Consider the following 18,868-nt stretch of genomic DNA (forward strand, 5'->3'; position numbering starts at 1 on the left):
GGACAGGCGCACCAACATCGACGTCCTCGTCCAGGCCAACATCCCCAGCATTGAAGCACTGACCACACAGAATCAGCTCTGCTGGGCAGGCCACATAGTCCGCATGCCAGACACGAGACTCCTAAAGCAAGTGCTCTACTCGGGGCTCCTTCACGGCAAACGATCCAAAGGTGGGCAGCGGACACCCTCAAAGCCTTCCTGGTAAAGTGCGACATCCCCACTGACACCTGGGAGTCCCAGGCCCAAGACCGTCCTAAGTGGAGGAAGTGCATCCGAGAGGGCGCTGAGCATCATGAGTCTCAACGGCGAGAGCATGCAGAAATCAAGCACAGGCAACGGAAAGAGCGTGCGGCAAACCAATTTCACCCACCCCTTCCCTCAATGACTATCTGACCCACCTGTGACAAGAGTCTGTGGCTCTCGTATTGGACCGTTCAGCCACCAAAGAACTCACTTCAGGAGTGGAAGCAAGTCTTCCTCGATTCTGAGGGACTGCCTATGATGATGATGATGGGTGAACGGGACTTGGTGCGAGTTAGCAGGCCCATTAACAGCTGTAAAGAGCAAAAATAGATGAACATTTTGAGTGTAAACTCTTACTCCGCATCTCTGTACATCCCCCAGCAGATTTGACCCCTAACCAGCTTTTTAAACCACCTTGCCAGAGTTTAATAAACCCGTTAATACGTTCTGATAGTAATTCGCATAATGGACGCTTGAATTTTACCTGTTGTTCCCTTACTTCCTTTGTGTTGTTCAGTCCTATAAAAGGGCTTGTTTTTCTCCTGTGCCCAGGTCTGATCTTAAATCTTAACCTATCTTTTCAGATGCTGCTGGCTGTGCTGGTTAGTTCCAGCATTCTCTGTATTTCTCTGTTGTTTATTCTCTGGTGTAATGTTGTCCTTTTAGTTCAGGATGTCGTAAGAACCATTCAATTGTAATGGACCAGGAACCAGGGACATCTAATATTATCCTACATACAATTCAACTCAACTAAAGACGCTAATGTTCCAACCTTCTCAGTGTTGAAGGACATTTGAATTACGCAAATTACTTTCATACAGCATCTGTTTAGAATACCTTCTCTTCATTTAAATAAACATTATACAAGTAGAATTTGAAAAATCTATAGAAGCTCTTCCACTGAGGGAAGACCCAAATATTTCCATATCTCCGATGCAAAGTATTGATGATGAACTGCATTATTGAAGCACAATAAAGCAAGTCCACCAAACACACAAATCTATTATTATTCAAGCTTTTAAAAATTAAATTAAAAGACACTGTAATTTGCAGGTTGGAGTTCCTTAACTCATTTCCACTTTTGAACAGTTGTACAATTCTTAGTGTGGAAATGGGTATTTTTGAAATAATCCTCTAAATTTAAATGTTGTTAGTTTTTAATTATTTATGTACAGAAGTATAACTACAGGACACAAATGTGTTGAAACCATACTGCATGATTTTAGTGATATTGGGCCTTTATTTACAGCTTAACAACAAATGGTGGAATAAATAAAGCAAACAGATTGGGATAGCGTGCTCAACAGTACTTCAGTAGAGGATAAGTGGAACAACTTTAAAGGTATAATGCTGAATATGCAGGATAAATATTTTCATAAGACCAGCAAACTCAGACTGAACAAACTTGATTCTAAATGGTTTAATAAATTAATTGAAAGTGAAATAAAGAGGAAAAACAATTTACACAAATCTGCAAAGAGTAAAAGGAAGGGGCTCATTGGGATGAGTACAAGAACATATGGAACACATTAAAGGGTGTTCAGAAAGACAAATTGGACATAAATGAAGCATAGCAGCAGAGGCTAAACACACCAATAAAAATCCATTCAGCACTATAATACTAGAGTCGGAGAAGAGATAAGGACCCATAAAAGATGCAAACAGAACTGAAACTGAAGAGGAGCACATAATAGTAAATATTCCAAATGATGGCTTCCTACAAGTATTCACAAGTGAAGACATGAGCAACCTGTCCTCCCCAAGCCTCAGTAAAATCAATTACTTTGATATAAATGATATACAAGTCCGAGACAGGCTAAATGGGCTCAACACAAATAAACCCCCAGGGATCAATGAGATTTATCTTTATTTATCCCAGAGTGCTGAGAGAGACTAGGGGGGAGATTTGTGAGGCACTGCCAATCATTATGAGGGACTCACCGGTAGTTTGGAAACAGGCTAATGTGGTGACCATATTCAAAACAGGGGAACGAAACAGACACAGGAAACTACAGATCAATTTGTGTCACTTCCGTGCAAAATAATGGAAACGATTATCAGATGTAAACTTAAGGATTTATCTATGGAACAAGAACCTAGTTAGGACCAGTCAGAATGGACTGACATCCTTTATCTTTTTAAGGAAGTGACAATCCAAGTGGACTGTGGTCAGAACCTAAGACATGATTTACCTAGGCTTCCAAAAGGCTTGTGGTAAAGTTGCACACAAAATGCTATCAGTTACATTCCACTGGTGTGGAGTCTTGGGGTAAATCCTGGGAATCAATAAGAATCTGGCTAAAGGGTAGAACAACAACAGCAACTTGTATTTATATAGCGCTTTTAACGTAGAGAAACGCCTCAAGGTGCTTCACAGGACTATTATGCGCTAAACATTTGACACCGAGTAGAAATTAGCAGTTTGGTCACAGAGGTAGATTTTAAGGAGCGTCTTGAAGGAGGAAAGAGAGGGAGAGAGATGGAGAGGTTTAGGCAGGGAGTTCCAGAGCTTGGGGCCTAGGCAACAGAAGGCACGGCCACCAATGGTTGAGCGATTATAATCAGGGATGTTCAGGAGGGCGGAATTAGAGAAGCACAGACATCTCGGGGAGTTGTGGGGCTGGAGGAGATTACAGAGGTAGGGAGGGGTGAGACCATAGAGGGATTTGAAAATAAGGATGAGAATTTTGAAAAAACAAGTACTGGTTAGAAGAGTTATATCAGGGAGCGGGGGAAGAACCTAGTGGTGGATCTCAGGGCTCAGTGCTTGGACCACTGCTGTTTATCATTTCCATAAATGACCTGGATTCCGAAACTCAATGCCAATCCACCTGTACTGCTGGGCCTTATATCATCTCCCAGGATCTGTACCAGGTTTTATACCTCAGTCAAACACCTTGCAATGTTTCTGACATTAAACGTGCAATATAAAAGGACATTTTTGCTACATGTAATTCCACTACCTACTATCTTGACAAATGTGTTAACCCATTTATGTTATTAATATTACAAAGCACAATTTTTTAACTCCAATGGATTAATAAGGCTTACCCTTCCTGCATATCTGCCAAATTACTTATCAGATTATAGCACAGGTTGTTTACTGATTCAAATTAACTCCTGTTAAAGCAAGCACCATTAAAGAATCACTCCTTCCATCTTCTGTCATTGTTTTCCATTTCAGTAAAACCCGTAAAATAATTCCTACAGCAACACAAGAGTACAGGCCTGCATCATTGGTATTGTGAGCCCTTCTTTGTAGTACATCTAATCTAAATGGTTTTCTGTTTTAACCTTTTTCTGCTTTTAGTCACCACAGGATCAAAACCAAAATGAGTAACATTGTATAAACATAGAGTATTAATAAAATAATATAAAAAATACAAACAATCCTCATAGGGGACTGAAATCCAATATATGAAAGTTTTAAATTAATAGAGAGTTCTCCGAAGGTTCAATGTCTCCTCATTGTGTTGAGTTTCCACTGGTACGGTGATGGATTACAGTTCCAATTGTGGTCGAGATGTCTGCTCACTGACCAATATGTGTAATGAGTTTTGTAACTTCTCAGCCTTGCTACAAGGTGGAGCATCCCATCACGGGGAAAAAGCGATTCACACACACACACACAAAAAACTAAGTTTAAGAGTCAACAGTACTCATTAATTTGCAAAGTGTTTCTACCTGTGCACTCAATACAGAAAATCCACTTGATTCTCAAGGATGTAACATTTTTTCTCAAGTTAAAAAAAATATATGGTTGTTTCCACCTATCTTCACACTTCACTCAATTCTCTACTGCTAATTAGCAGCTCTGACATTCGACAGCCAAGAATAACGTCGTTATTCAGCACAGCTATTCTATCCAGCCACTCTTGACTCTGAGTCAGAAGATTGTAGGGGTCAATTCCCACTCCAAAGACTTGAGCTCATAATCAAGGCTGGCTCTTCTGTGCAGTACTGAGGGAGTGCTGCACTGCCATCTTTCACATTAAACGTTAAAACCGAGGACCCGTCTGTTCTCTCAGCTGGATGTAAAAGATCTTACGGCTCTATTTCGAAGATGAGCATGGGAGTTCTCCCTAGTGTCCTAGCCAATATTTATCCCTCAACTAACACCACTAAAACAGATTATCTAACTGCTGTTCGTCAGACCTTGCTGTGCGCAAATTGGCTGCCACGTTTCCTACATTACAACAGTGACTACCTTCAGAAAAGTACTTCATTGGAGGTAAAGGGAGGTCCTGAGGTTGTGAAAGGTGCTATATAAATGCAAGTCTTTCTCTTTAATCTCTCTCAATGTGAAATTTCTAGGCCTGCAGCCTCTTATGGTAATGGTAAATCTTTGTGCTCACAGGTTGGAAAAGAGCAGATAGAACAAACCTCCGACTTATGGAAACATAACTTAACTAATATACCTGCTGCACTGTAGCTAATGCCTGGGATGCTACCTGAACAGGTAAATCAGGCAAAATTTCAACCGTAAAGCTTCAGAATAGCAGCAGGATGTTTCTTTGTAAAAGAAGTGACATCACAGGATAGGAGGAGCAAGATATTTAGGTAGAATTTGTACACTTTGCTGTGAATTGATCGGAATTGTTATATATTCCCAGTCTTAAAAATCAACAATTCTGTCAGAGATACAAATTTGATAAGCATCAATGAATACATTTTGTTTTTCCTTTATTAGTTTTCAATGTGTGGGTAACACTGGCAAGGCAGTATTTGCCCATGCTGAGTTGTCCCGAGGATGTTATACCTCAACCAAACAGTGTGAGCCTATGGCAGAAGTTTCCCTTGGTTCAGAAACGCCCACGGTCATTTCTAGTGCCAGCACCAAAATGACCAGATTTATTGAATTCAATGTCACAATTTGTCACGGTGGGATTATGAACTTGCAAACTCTAGGTTCCCAGGTCCAGTACTAGAACCACGAAGATACCATTCCCAGAGATTAAAGTCTGCTCTAGTGAATCGATCTGCAGTTAGCAGAGTTGAGGCACTCGCCAGCTTCTGTACAACTTTCTCGGTTCAGACTTGTTCAGGTAGCATACCAGGTGTAAGCTACAATGCAGAAGGTGTATTCGGTAAGCTTTGTTTCCATAAGTCGGAGGTTTATTATATCTGCTCTTTTCCAACCTGTGAGCACAAAGAACAAATTGAACACAATTATTTTTATTTGTGCCTGGGTGGGGAGCAACAGAGTTGAGCCCGCATTTATTGCCCATCGCTAGGTACCCTGAAGACATTCATCATGATCATCATAGGCAGTCCCTCGGAATCGAGGAAGCTTTGCTTCCACTCCCAAAGTGAGTTCTTTGGTGGCTGAACAGTCCAATACGAGAGCCACAAACCCTGTTACAGGTGAGACAGACATTCGTCGAGGGAAGGGGTGGGTGGGCTGGTTTGCACACGCTCCTTCCGCTGCCTGCGCTTGACCTCTTCATGCACTTTACGTTGAGACTCGAAGAGCTCAACGCCCTCCCGGATGCACTTTCTCCACCTCGGGCGGTCTTCGGCCAGGGTCTCCCAGGTGTCAAGAGGTGATGTCACACTTCACCAGGGAGGCTTTGAGGGTGTCCTTATAACGTTTCCGCTGCCCAGCTTTGGCTCGTTTACCATGAAGGAGCTCCGCATAAAGCATTTGCTTAGGGAGTCTCGTATCTGGCATGCGAACTATGTGGCCTGCCCAGCGAAGCTGATCGAGTGTGGTCAGTGCTTCAATACTGGGGATGTTAACCTGGACGAGGACACTGATGTTGGTGCGCCTGTCCTCCCAAGGGTTTTCAGGATCTTGCGGAGACATCGTTGGTGATATATCTCCAGTGCCTTCTATACATCGTCCATGCCTCAGATCCATACAGGAGGGCGGGTACTACTACTACTACTACAACAGAGTTGAGCCCGCATTTATTGCCCATCACTAGGTGCCCTGAAGGCATTAAAAGTCACCCATATAGCGTGGGGCCTGGAATCAGAAATGGGTAGGGGTGGTAGGTACCCTTCCTTGAAGGGCATTACTGAACCAGCTGGAGTTTTACAATAATCCGACAGTTTTCACGGTCATTCTGGTTCCAGCCCACAAATGACCAGATTCATTGAGTTAAATTTCACAACTTGCCGTGGTGGAATTTGAACTCATAACCTCTGATTTTTTTTAAATATTCGTTCATGGGATATGGGCATGCTGGCAAGGCCAGCATTTATTGCCCGTTCCTAATTGCGAATGGAACTGAACGCTTTGCACTTATGATGGAGGGAAGTTCATTGATGAAGCGGCTGAAGATGGTTGGGCCTAGGACAGTGCCCTGAGCAACTCCTGCAGTGATATCCTGGGGTTGGGATGATTGGCCTCCAACAACCACAACCACCTTTCTTTGTGCTAGGTATGACTCCAGGCAGTGGAGAGTTTTACCCCTGATTTCCATTGACTTCCATTTTATTAGGGCTCCTTGATGCCACACTCGGTCAAATGCTATTTTGATGTCAAGGGCAGTCACTCTCAATTCACTTCTGGAATTCAGCTCTTTTGTCCATGTTAGGACCAAGGCTGTAATGAGGTGCCTCTCAGACTTCCAAGGATCTGGGGGGGGTTCACAGATTGTGCTCCTACACAACTTAAAACACTTTCTACCATATGAAAGAATCTGAGAGATATTGATTTTTTTTTTGCTCCCATTCCATGTGCTCTTGATTATCCACAGGGATTGTTGTGGGAGAATGGAGACCAGCAGGAGTTGGGATTTTAAAACTGATGAGACCAGCAGTGTAAAGCAGGCACCTCTCGCCTACTTTTGATATTCTTTTGCTAATCATTATCAAATAGGAGTGTAAAAGGATGAAGCACAGCAAGTAACTTATGTTGCGGTACTGTTTACGAAAAAAAAGTGTATTGCCTTGTGTGCCTTGATACAATGAAAGAGTTTCAGTTTGCGTTTGCAACTCCTGATTCTCTTCTCAAATTTGGGGGTTCTCAATTTAGAATTTTCCATTGGGGGGGGGGGGTGAAGGGGAGTTGGTTCTATTGTGATGGATAATCACTGCACCACTGTATGTGACTATACAAATAGTGTTTCAGTCAGAAGAATACTATTATTCTACATGCTGCCAAGCTTCTCAGGGTACTGCTGTGTCTCACTGTCTTCTTCTTCTCCTTCTTCTTCTTCTTCTTTTCTCTCCTCTTCCTCATTTTGGTCACCCACTGACTGGGCAGGTTGTATATCTTGAGTGCCTAAAATGAGGAAGACACAAGTGTCTAGTTGTGATGACAGGAAAGCAGGAGCTACATGCTTACACCGTGCGCACATTATGGGGCCGGAATTCAGGTGCACCAGAAAGCTGGCGCACCTATGAGTTTTTAACTGCTACTCACCGCTGAAACTCTTGGTGAAGGGAGTCGATCCATTTTCAGGACTTTCAAAGTCCTACAGGAAATGGATCATAATGGGATGGGCCTTAGACTCAAAGCCAGGCTGACTGGCTGAAAATGGGTCGTTTGGGCCGTCCGCCGCTGTCAATCAACGTGGTGATGTCACAGCGCGTGTGCGTCACCACCCTCGCTCCCCTCCGTTAAAGGGGAGAGACGCGATCATTTTTTAACTTTGGCCACGGAGCCTCCAGGGAGGGTTTTTGGCTGGGCCAGTGTCCTGGCACCCAAGAGGGGGGTGCCAAGCTGCCCGTTGGCGGCCCAGCCGAACCCGGGGGCAAAAATTCTTCCGTTGCGGCCGCAGCAATGGGCCCTCCCCTTTAAGGGCCACACACAGTCTTCAAAGGGTGCGCCGGCAGAAAAACCCGCCGGGGGCACTGCGCGGCGGGGGATCGCTGGATCGAGCGGGAAATGGATAGGTAAGTATTTATTTGATTTTAATTGGGCGGTGCATCTACTTGGGCGGGATGGAGTCCAGACCAAAAAATCCCCAAGCCTGTTGACCCCAAAGTGGCGGCCTTTCAATGTTTAGGAATGGCCACCGCAAACGGCCCCTATAAAATAGAAGAAATTGTGGGATGAGGGGGGGGGAAGTGGGATGTGAGCAGAAGGTTAACACATGAGGATCTTGTAGCCTTTCAGCCCTGCCACTGGCCAAGGGCCACCGTCTCCTCCAAGGGTGTGAGGCGAAGCTCGGAATGGAAGGTGTGCCTCATGTTTGGTGTATAGATTGTTGGCAGGTGAGTGATTGGGGAGGGGGTCCATTCAATGTGAGGCGAGTGGTGCAGTTGGTAGGTGACGGCCTTTGAAGAAGCATTCACTGACCTTAATCCACTGGTCTGAGGTCATGAAGCTTTTTTGGGCATTGGAGCCAGGTCATGGGGGGGGGGGTGACACATCCTTATTTCTTGGGTCCTTGTGGGTAGAGGACCTCTCTTCCAGTATGGACTCCTTGCACAAAGTGGGAGTGTTGTGTGCAAGACCCTGGGTGCCCCTTCCCTGGCTTGTTGAGCCATTTGTGTTAGAGCTGAAGCACTTTTACCATTTTTGGATGTGTCGAAGGCAGTTCAGCTTTAAGAGTTGAAGATTGCCATTTCAGAATTATTTTTAACATTTGTTTTTTTTTTCCAGAAGACAGTTGAGCTCTAAGGGCTAAAGGATATCTATTTTTAAATTATTTATATTTTTTTCATTTGAGAAGGCAGTTCCCCTTTAAGGGATCGGCACTGCCGTCTAAAACGACATGCTAGCTTTACGAGAATTCTGCCTCGCTCCAGGGACACTACGGCCACGCTACATTGGGCCTCTTGCTGAGACTACCGCCTGAAACATCGTGTTGCACTGCAGGTTTGGCGCTGTGCTAATTTAAATCAGCAGGCAGTAGTCAAAATACCGGTGCTGCCTGCGCTCTTTTTGCGGGCGTTAACTTCCACCCGTGGTGGCACTGACCATTTTACTCAAATTTCTAGGTCCAAATCTCTTGATTTTTAAGTTTGTCTCTTGATTTATAAGACGGTGAGGTTGGTATTACTGAATACCTGTGTTCCTAAAAGCATTGTTAAAACACTCTTTACTTGAAGCACTTTTGTATTATGTATATTACGTAGTATTAGAATTCAAATTTAGAAGGGGGCTTCCTTGATTACTAATCCATTTGAAAAGGGATCCTTCAACCAAAATTTGAGGACCACTCCTCTAGCCTACCCACAAAATTGGTTATTTTACTTTGGATGCACCTGCAAGATGGTTTCCCTGCATACTTTCGGGGTCTCAGGGTTTGGAGATGTTATGTACTAACGCTTGGGGGTCGCCAGACACCAGAGGGCTCCGCGGTCGGAGGTCATCGGGCTGTACGCATGTGGCATGTGTGCTTGGTCACCTGTAGATAAGCTGGGTGTCTTTGTCACGCTGGCACTCTTTGGGCTGGAATAAAGATGGATCAGGTTGCACCTGAGTGAGTTTACAGCAACCAGACTCTTGAGTCATTACAGGAGATTTCACTTGGGCCTTGGGGACGTGGATTTCATGGGCCTTCGTGACCCAGAGGGAAGCACCATGGGAGTTGGAGCTTTCACCTGTCCCTGTAGAAATACAATACCCAGAATGCATTGTGACAACACAGGCAAATCAATTGCAAGCCACAACTATGGGGCCCAAGCATCGGATTAAAACCCATCAAAATAAAAAGGATTCCAGCTCAGCTTCTGGAGATTTTGGAATCACCGCACTTGCACTTACTCAAATCCTGAACCTGTGTGACAGAGAACACTGTCAGCAGGAAACCTGTATAAGGTCATATCGCACCTCAATTTGGCCTTTCTTTGGACAACAAGGCCCAGGCGGTAACAGCTTGTGCCTCATCACCTGATGCCTGCTCCTGTGCCATGGCACTGCTATCTCCCACCCACCCCTCCGTGCTAATATCACTACCTCTCTGGGGCTGCTGCTGTTGCCCGTGGCAACCCCATGAATTACAATTACTGTCCCATGCACACTGGCCACTTTCATTTAAACCTTGTAAACTAACGCATGATTTCGGGGACAGATGGGGCATAGCGTCTGACTATTGCCCCCAGCACTATTCAGGTGGGGGGGGTGCGGATCAGAAGTTGAGCGGCCAGCGATCCCTTCAAGGCTCGACGCAATTTTGTAATCAGGTTTTATGGCCATGTATTTTGATAGTGCAACAGTATCATTTAGCAAAATGCCCTGCATGTAAATGGGAGCCTGCAACAGATTCTGTGCATTTGCTACATATTAGGCTTTTGCTATTATTATTCAGTATCTTCTTTTTGCATCAAAGCATGTATGACATGTCAATAGAAAATCAGCCAAATCACAGGTGTGGATATTAGGTTGGAGGCTACATCGGGTGCCAATGGCGGCAGGACAGTAAATTTTGTGCCGGAAAATGGTTTGCGACAGCAGCCAAAAACGTGGTTGCTGTGCCCTGAGAGTGGTGCGGAGCGCTAAGGGAGGCGTTCCACATCTCTTTTAGGGCGCTAGGCCGGGTGAGCAACTGAAAATCCCATGCTAAAGAGCCAGCCTCGTAGCGCCCTAAGAGAGGCCTTCCTGGGAAAAAAAAAATCGGAACAAAAAACATTCCTGATAAATTACTCCCCCCAAATACAGGTGAATCTCAAAAATAAATCAGTGAAATATTTCATTAATTTACCTTTTCCAGTCATTGCGCCCCGGGACAGCTCTGCGCACCAGCTTTCAAAGGCACTGTCACCACGGTCTGCTACAGTGCCGCCAGAACCTAATTCCGAAACGCTGTAGAAACCGGGCGGGTTGCACACCGGTTCGGCGCTCCCGGGCGGTATTGGTCAGCGCCACCGGCACCGGCACACTAAATGTGCCGAGCAGCGCGAATACCAGCGCTCGCGGCTCCGATCACTTTACCACTCCTGATCAGATCCTTTCCAGGGCACTAAGCAACCGAATTTTTACCCCATTAGAACCAATATCACTGGAAAGCCAATTGTGAATGAAGTCTTCACAAAACTTGAGCTGATCTTCAAGCAGAGGGTGATCCATCAGGTGATACCTCGAATACAAACAACATTGCACCTCATCAATTGACAGGGCATCCGATTGCGAGCTACAGAACCCAGTGCCATTTGGCAAGTCAATTGGCGATACATTTAAATGATGGTCTTGCTTTGAAAGCATCCCAATTGCAATATTTCATAGTTGAACTGGTGGTAGATGAAAATCCTGCCCACACAGGTAGACTGCCCACACAAATCATTGTGTCACCAACCTTACCTGCGCAGGGCTGGCGCGTAGACAGGGCCCTTCCCTCCCTTTAGGCGCACGCGTGTTTAGCAGTTTCGCGCTCGATGCTGGTCCTCACGCCTGGTGAAGTATATTGAGATGCTAGAGTGGGTTGACAGGAGAATGAGCAAGATGACAGCAAATCTTCACGTTCTTATTTATGAGAATAGGCTCTAAGGGTTGGGTCTAAGGACACAACATCGAGGTCAACAATTTCAGACCATAACCTCTGCCCATATTTTGTTTCCCTTTCCTCTTTTTTTTTTTTTACAAACTCCTCGACACTTTTTTTTCTCTCCCATGGCCGCTGGTGATGATTCTGCCGTTCACACCCCATCTAGACTCATCTTTTGTTTCTTAACTTATTCCATTACCGTCTCATTTTTGCTCCTCATCCCTTTTGTCTCTCTAATCTCTCCTGCCTTCCACAATATCACAGACCTTCCCTTTTGTTCTTTCCTCCCCTCCCCCTTTCACTGCCCCTGCACTTCTTTAAGAATCTGTTACATCTCGAACTTTTCCAGTTCTGACAAAAGGTCACAGACCCGAAACGTTAACTCTGTTTCTCACCACAGATGCTGCCTGACCTGCTGAGTATTTCCAGCATTTTCTATTTTTATTATCTAAGGATTGGTGGTATTTACTTTTTAGAAGCATATATGATTGTGGTTTCTAAACTTCCAACTTCTTTACCCAGAGAGTGGTGACAATGTGGAACTTGCTACCACAAGGTGTGGTTGAGGCAATTAGCATAAATGCATTTAAGAGGCAGCTAGATAAGTAAATGAGGGAGAAAGGAATAGAAGGATATGCTGACAGCGTTGCTGATGAAGTAAGATGAGAGAAGGCTCGTGTGGAGCATAAACACTGGCATAGACTATTTGGGCCGAATAGCCTGTTTCTATGAGCCCGAATTTGGTCAAAGCCAAATTCCGCCTGTTTTTCGGCGGTCCCCGGGCGGTGCATGACTTTTTACCGCCCGATACCACTGGGGCCCTGTGGGCGGGAGATCACCCCGCTTTTCTCGACGGTAACGGGAACGGAGTGCAATGGGCGGTGGTGGACGGAGGAGGCCTTCTGATTCGCGAATCATCGGCTCCCGAGTCGTGCGCACATGCGCACGGCTGTCAAGCTCCAACCCCTGAGAAGCACCGACAAGGCCAGAGACTGCCGACCTGAGATCGCTGTGGCGGTGGGGAGGTGGGGGGGGAGAGAGAGATCGTTGTGAGGGTTATGAGAATTCGCTGTCGGGGGGAAGGTGAGACTGGCGGTTGAGAGAGACTGGGGGGTGAGAGAGACTGGGGAGGGAGAGAGACTGGGAGGTGAGGGAGAGACTGCGGGGATGGAGAGTGACTGGGGGGGCTGAGAGAGATTGTCGGGGGGTGAGAGAGACTGGGGGGTGAGAAAAACTGGGGCTGAGAGAGACTGGGGGCTGAGACTAATAAAATATTTATTATAGTTTATAGGAGTAAATAAAGCTTTATTAGACCATTTATATTATTGGCTAATGCTAGAAAATACTACAATCCATTTAAAAATACATCAAACTGTGGCGAACTATAAAGATCTGTGTAATATCAAATAAACCTGTGAGCTCTGTGTCCATACTGCCCACTTAAGATCCACTTAAAAGCACCTTCTCCAGGACGGTATGTAGTTCCAGCGGTATGTCATGACACTTGCACTTTTGGGCAGTATGTGGGCGGTCCTACATGGACGGACGGTGCGCATAGCGCCCGGCATTATGTCACTCATGAATCTTCCGCCGGTGGTATGTACCTGTTTTTTGACGAAACTTGTATTTCTTGGCGGTAAGTGGGCGGTATGTCAATGAATTTTGGGCCCTATGTAATTTAATGTAAAATGAATTGGATTGGACACAGCTTATAGTTAAGTTATTTGAAATGGGTAGGACTGGTATGACTAGAAGTCATGCCTGCAAGCTAGAGACAAAGATTTGAAATTGGTTATGGCCGTTTTTGAGGCGTTGTCACTGCCCGAGTGCTGATCTTAGCACCCGGTGTTAGCTGCAGCCTCAAAATGCCAAATTCAGTTTTTATGCCAAAAGATGGGAGAGCTGCGCTAAAAAGTGCCGTCGCACAGTCATCCTCAGCAGCCAACGGGGCGGGAGCTCAGGAGGCTGACTGAACTCCGCGACAGGAGGCTGCCGGCATGCGAGCTGGAAAAACGAGGCGAAAAACAAAATGCAAAACAACTTCTCCGACCCACACACACATTTCCCCCACTGGTGCGACTCGTAAGTAAAAGCTGAAATAAATAAAGAAAAAAACTTACCTTGATTCTGCCCGAGATCGGCTATGTGGACATCACCTTATCCTGGCTGTATGGACGCCTGGCCGTTAGGCCTTCGTACAAACTAAATATCGCGGGAGTGGCGCCAAGAGGGCGTTGTATGCTGGATGTCGTCACCACGTGGGTGACGTTAGAGGGCATGGCGGTACCTCTTGGTGCCTCCACCAATGACAAACTCAATTTGTAGGGAGGCGTGGACGCCGCTCACCGCTGACAGTAGGCCTTTGCCGCCCATCGCCGGCATTAATGGGCAGCATTATCAAGGGAATTTCGGCCCCTTAGGGCTAAGTGCCAAAAAAATATTTATTTTGACCAAAAGGCTCTGGAATAAATGTTCACAAAATGCAATGGGGCCACCGTAGTCCTTAAAAGGGATCACTTAAAAGGACATAGGGGCTAATTGGTCGGTTGTGATTAGGTTGAGCGATAGGCAGCTGTAGTCTCCTGGAGCTTGTTGCCTTTGGGAAGGTATATGCTTGCTTTTTTGGAAATAGGAGGTGGGTGGGGTGGCTTGACCCATCCACCTCCACGGAGGTGTGTGGGGGACCTGACCCATCCACCTCCATGGCACGAACCTGGTATTGCAGTACTTCCAGGAACGGTGCAGTGGCTCTAGGCCTTTTGGCTAAGAGCATTGGCGCAGAGTGATCCTTGAATGGGCCCAAGGTGACCTCTGGCGTTTGTGATTTGACAAAGAATTGGAACGATTGGCTACGAATTTCAAAAAAAAAAAAAAATTGTTGCCTTGGGGAGCCTCAGAGAAATTTCCAAGAGTTTTTCCTGAATTGATCACAAGCTTTTCTTGCTTCTCTCAAGAGACAGCTTTCCTCAGGAATGGGATAATTGTGCGCAAGTGTACAATATCAGGTTTTACATTTATGTTTACTTTCGGTTTTGGGTACCGCACCTCAGGAAAGATGCATTGGCCCTAGAGCAGTTACAACGCAGTATCTCCTGAAGGATACCAAGGTTTAACGGGTTAAATTATGAGGACAGGTTGCATAAACATGGGTTGTATTCCTTTGAGTTTAGAAGGTTGAGGGGTGATCTAATCGAGGTGTTTAAAATGACGAAAACATGCAGTAGGGTAGATGCAGAGAAACTATTTTGTCTGGTGGGGGAGATCCAGAACAAAGGGGACACAACCTTAAGATTAGGGCCAGCCCATTCAAGAGTGAAATCAGGAAACACTTTTTCACTCAAAGGGTGGTGAAATCTGCAATTCCTTCTCCCCATAAAGCTGTGCAGGGTGGATCAATTGATATTTTCACGACTGGAATCGCTAGATTTTTATTAGGTAAGGGTATCAAATGATATGGAGCAAAAGTGAATGAATGGAGTTGAGGTAAAGATCAGCCATGATCAGATTGAGTGGGGAGGAACAGGCTTGAGGGGCTGAATGGCCCACTCCGGTTCCTATGTTCCATCTACTGGTTGGGGTAAGATTGAGAGTATTTTCCTGACCTCCCGTTCATTGTTTGCGTGCTCTCGCTCACCAACAACAACAACAACGCTTTTATATAGCGCCTTTAACGTAGTGAAACATCCCAAGGCGCTTCACAGGATTATGATGAGACAAAAACTTTGACACTGAGCCACATAAGCAGAAATTAGGGCAGGCAACCAAAAGCTTGGTCAAAGAAGTAGGTTTTAAGAAGCGTCTTGAAGGAAGAAGGAGAAGTAGAGAAGCAGAGCGATTTAGGCAGGAGTTCCAGAGCTTAGAACCCAGGAATCAGAATGGTCACCAATGGTTGAGCGATTATAATCAGGGATGCTCAAGAGGGCAGAGTTAGAGGAATTAGAATGAGCAGAATTAGAGGAATTAAAATGAGCAGAAACAGAGATAAGTGTTATGTATGTAACACCTTGTAACCAGCATTCTACCGAGGGCGCATCTGTTGGAACCCCAAGGGATCCCAGCATCCCTTGGGAGCACTACATAGAAGCAGGCCTCCCATGCTGTGCCGGCACTCTGGAGTCAGAATAAAGAAACTAAGGTCACACTTACTCCAAGTCTACAGTACTCAGTCACATTGCTTTATTTGAGACATAACAACTGGTGACGAGTAATAGATAACGAACCAGCGCACAAAAATGCAGAGAACTGTTGATATCCTGGAGAAATTCTCAGAAGGTTATGATTGGGAAGCCTTCGTGAAGCGATTCGACCAATACTTCGTGACCAATGAGCTGGAAGGGAATGAGAACGCTACCCAATGCAGGGCGATCCTCCTCACCGTCTGCGGGGCAACAACCTATGGCCTCATGAAGAATCTTCTTGCTCTGGTGAAACCAACAACCAAATCATATGAAAAACTGTGGACGCTGGTCCGGGAGCACCTAAATCCGAAGGAGAGCGTTCTGATGGCAAGGTATCGATTTTATACATGTCAACGATCTGAAGGCCAGTAAGTGGTGAGCTACATCGCCGAACTAAGGCGCCTTGCAGGACATTGCGAATTCAGTGGATTCCTGGAGAAATGCTAAGAGACTTTTTTGTGCTTGGCATTGTCCATGAGGATGTCCTTTGCACACTATTGACTGTTGAAATACCGAACATGAACAAAGCCATAACGATAGCCCAGGCATTTATGTCCACCCAGCGATAACACCAAACAAATTTCGCAGCATAGAGATGCATCAGCAAGTACTGTACACAAAGTAACGTCGTTTTCAGGCAGGAATGCATATGGCAGAACGTACACGACTGCAGCTGCAGTCCGATGACTCAGAGTCCGCCATCAAGTGTGAATGCGAGGAAGAGGAAGACCGATCCATGGCAGATCAAATTGAACTAGAGACTCAAACTGAGGAGGCAGAAGTGTACGGGGTACACACCTTCACCACAAAATGTCCACCGATCATGTTAAAAGTTGAACTGATCGGAATTCCAGTATCCATGGAATTGGACATGGGTGCGAGACAGTCTATCATGAGCAAAAAGATCTTCGAGAGGCTGTGGTGCAACAAGCACAAAGGTCCAAGCTAAGCCCTATTCATACCAAGCTGAGAACTTGCACTAAAGAGCTGATCCTTGTAACTGGCAATGCAGCAGTAAAAGTCTCCTATGATGGAGCGGTGCATGAACCAGCACTATGGATTGTACCAGGAGATGGCCCCACACTGTTTGGCAGAAGCTGGCTGGGAAAAATCCGCTGGAACTGGGACGACATCCGAGCACTTTCATCCGTCAACGACGCCTCGTGCCCAGGTTTTGAGCAAGTTCCCGTCGTTGTTTGAGCCAGGCATCGGAAATTTCTCTGGGGCGAAGGTACAGATCCACTTAGTTCCCGGTACATGACCCATCCACCACAAGGCACGTGCGGTGCCACACATGATGCGAGAGAAAGTGGAGATTGAGCTGGACAGGCTGCAACGAGAGGGCATCATTGCGCCGGTTGAGTTGTTCCGGTTCTCAAGGGCGATGGCACGGTCAGAATTTGTGGGGACTATAAAGTAATGATTAACCGTTTTTCGCTGCAGGACCAATATCCGCTACCCAAGGCAGATGACCTATTTGCGACGCTGGCAGGAGGGAAGATATTCACCAAGTTGGACCTGACCTCGGCCTACATGACGCAGGAGTTGGCGGAATCTTCTAAAGGCCTCACCTGCATCAACACGCACAAAGGTCTGTTCATCTACAATAGATGCCCGTTTGGGATTCGATCGGCCACGGCTATTCTTCAAAGGAACATGGAGAGTCTGCTAAAGTTGGTTCCGCGCACCGGGGTTTTCCAGGACGACATATTGATCACAGGTCGGGACACCATCAAACACTTGCAGAACCTGGAAGAGGTTCTAAGTCGGCTAGATCGTGTGGGACTCGGGTTGAAACGCTCGAAGTGTGTTTTCCTGGCGCCAGAGGTCGAGTTCTTAGGGAGAAGAATCACGGCAGATGGCATCAGACCCACCAATGCCAAAATGGAGGCCATCAAGAACGCGCCGAGACCACAGAGCGTGACGGAGCTGCAGTCATTCCTGGGACTCCTCAATTATTTTGGTAATTTCCTACCCGGGTTAAGCACCTTGCTAGAACCTCTAGATGTGTTGCTACACAAGGGAGATGACTGGGTATGGGGGAAATCATAAGAGACTGTTTTTGAGAAAACCAGAAATCTATTACATTCCAACAAACCGCCTGTTCTGTATGACCCATGTAAACGTTTAGTGCTAGCTTTTGATGCGTCTTCGTACAAGGTCGGGTGTGTGTTACAAAAAGCAACCGGTCGCTTATGCATCCAGGAGCTTGTCCAAGGCCGAAAGGGCCTACAGCATGATTGAAAAAGAAGCTCTGGCATGCGTTTACGGGGTGAAAAAAATGCACCAGTATCTGTTTTGGCTTAAGTTCGAGTTAGAAACTGACCATAAGCCGCTCATATCGCTATTCTCAGTGAGAAAAGGTATTCATACCAATGCCTCTGCTCGCATCCAAAGATGAGTGCTCACACTGTCTGCATATAACTATGCAATTTGCCACAGGCCAAGCACAGAGAACTGCGCTGATGTTCTCAGTCGGCTACCATTGCCCACCACTGGGGTGGAAATGGCACAGCCTGCAGACTTGCTCTTGGTGATGGATGCATTTGAAAATGAAAAGTCACCCGTTACGGCCCACCAGATCAGGACCTGGACCAGCCAGGATCCTTTACTGTCCCTTGTAAAAAGCTGTGTCCTCCATGGGAGCTGGTCCAGCGTCCCAGCGGCGATGCATGAAGAGATCAAGCCGCTCCAGCGGCGCAAAGACGAAATGTCCATACAGGCGGACTGTCTCTTGTGGGGTAATCGCGTGGTTTTGCCTAAGAAAGGCAGGGAAACGTTCTTATGTGACCTACACAGTACCCACCCAGGCATAGTAATGATGAAAGCTATAGGCAGATCCCATGTGTGGTGGCCCAGCATCGACTCAGATTTGGAGTCTTGCGTGCGCCAGTGCAACACTTGCTCTCAACTGAGCAATGCACTCAGGGAGGCACCACTAAGTTTGTGGTCATGGCCCTCCAAACCGTGGTCTGGGATCCACGTTGACTTCGCTGGCCCATTTCTAGGCAAAATGTTTTTGGTCATTGTGGATGCTTATTCAAAATGGATTGAGTGTGTAATAAT

General features: G+C 46.0%; 2 long non-coding RNA genes across 2 annotated transcripts in view; one reads left to right on the forward strand and one right to left on the reverse strand.

Annotated features, from left to right (window-relative positions):
* Positions 1-1,648: 1,648 nt before the first annotated feature.
* On the reverse strand, positions 1,649-7,702 carry LOC139249364 (uncharacterized). Its single transcript, XR_011591146.1, has 2 exons — positions 7,616-7,702; positions 1,649-7,474 (listed from the first exon to the last, which is right to left on the reverse strand). It is a non-coding gene; the product is annotated as an uncharacterized lncRNA (long non-coding RNA).
* A 1,151-nt stretch (positions 7,703-8,853) lies between these two features.
* Positions 8,854-18,868, forward strand: part of LOC139249389 (uncharacterized) — a 165,614-nt gene continuing 155,599 nt past the window's right edge. Inside the window, exon 1 of the long non-coding RNA XR_011591167.1 lies at positions 8,854-9,016. This is a non-coding gene — a long non-coding RNA (uncharacterized lncRNA). The remainder of the gene's footprint in view (positions 9,017-18,868) is intronic.

This window comes from Pristiophorus japonicus, chromosome 2 (genome assembly GCF_044704955.1).
Source record: "Pristiophorus japonicus isolate sPriJap1 chromosome 2, sPriJap1.hap1, whole genome shotgun sequence".
NCBI lineage: Eukaryota > Metazoa > Chordata > Chondrichthyes > Pristiophoridae > Pristiophorus > Pristiophorus japonicus.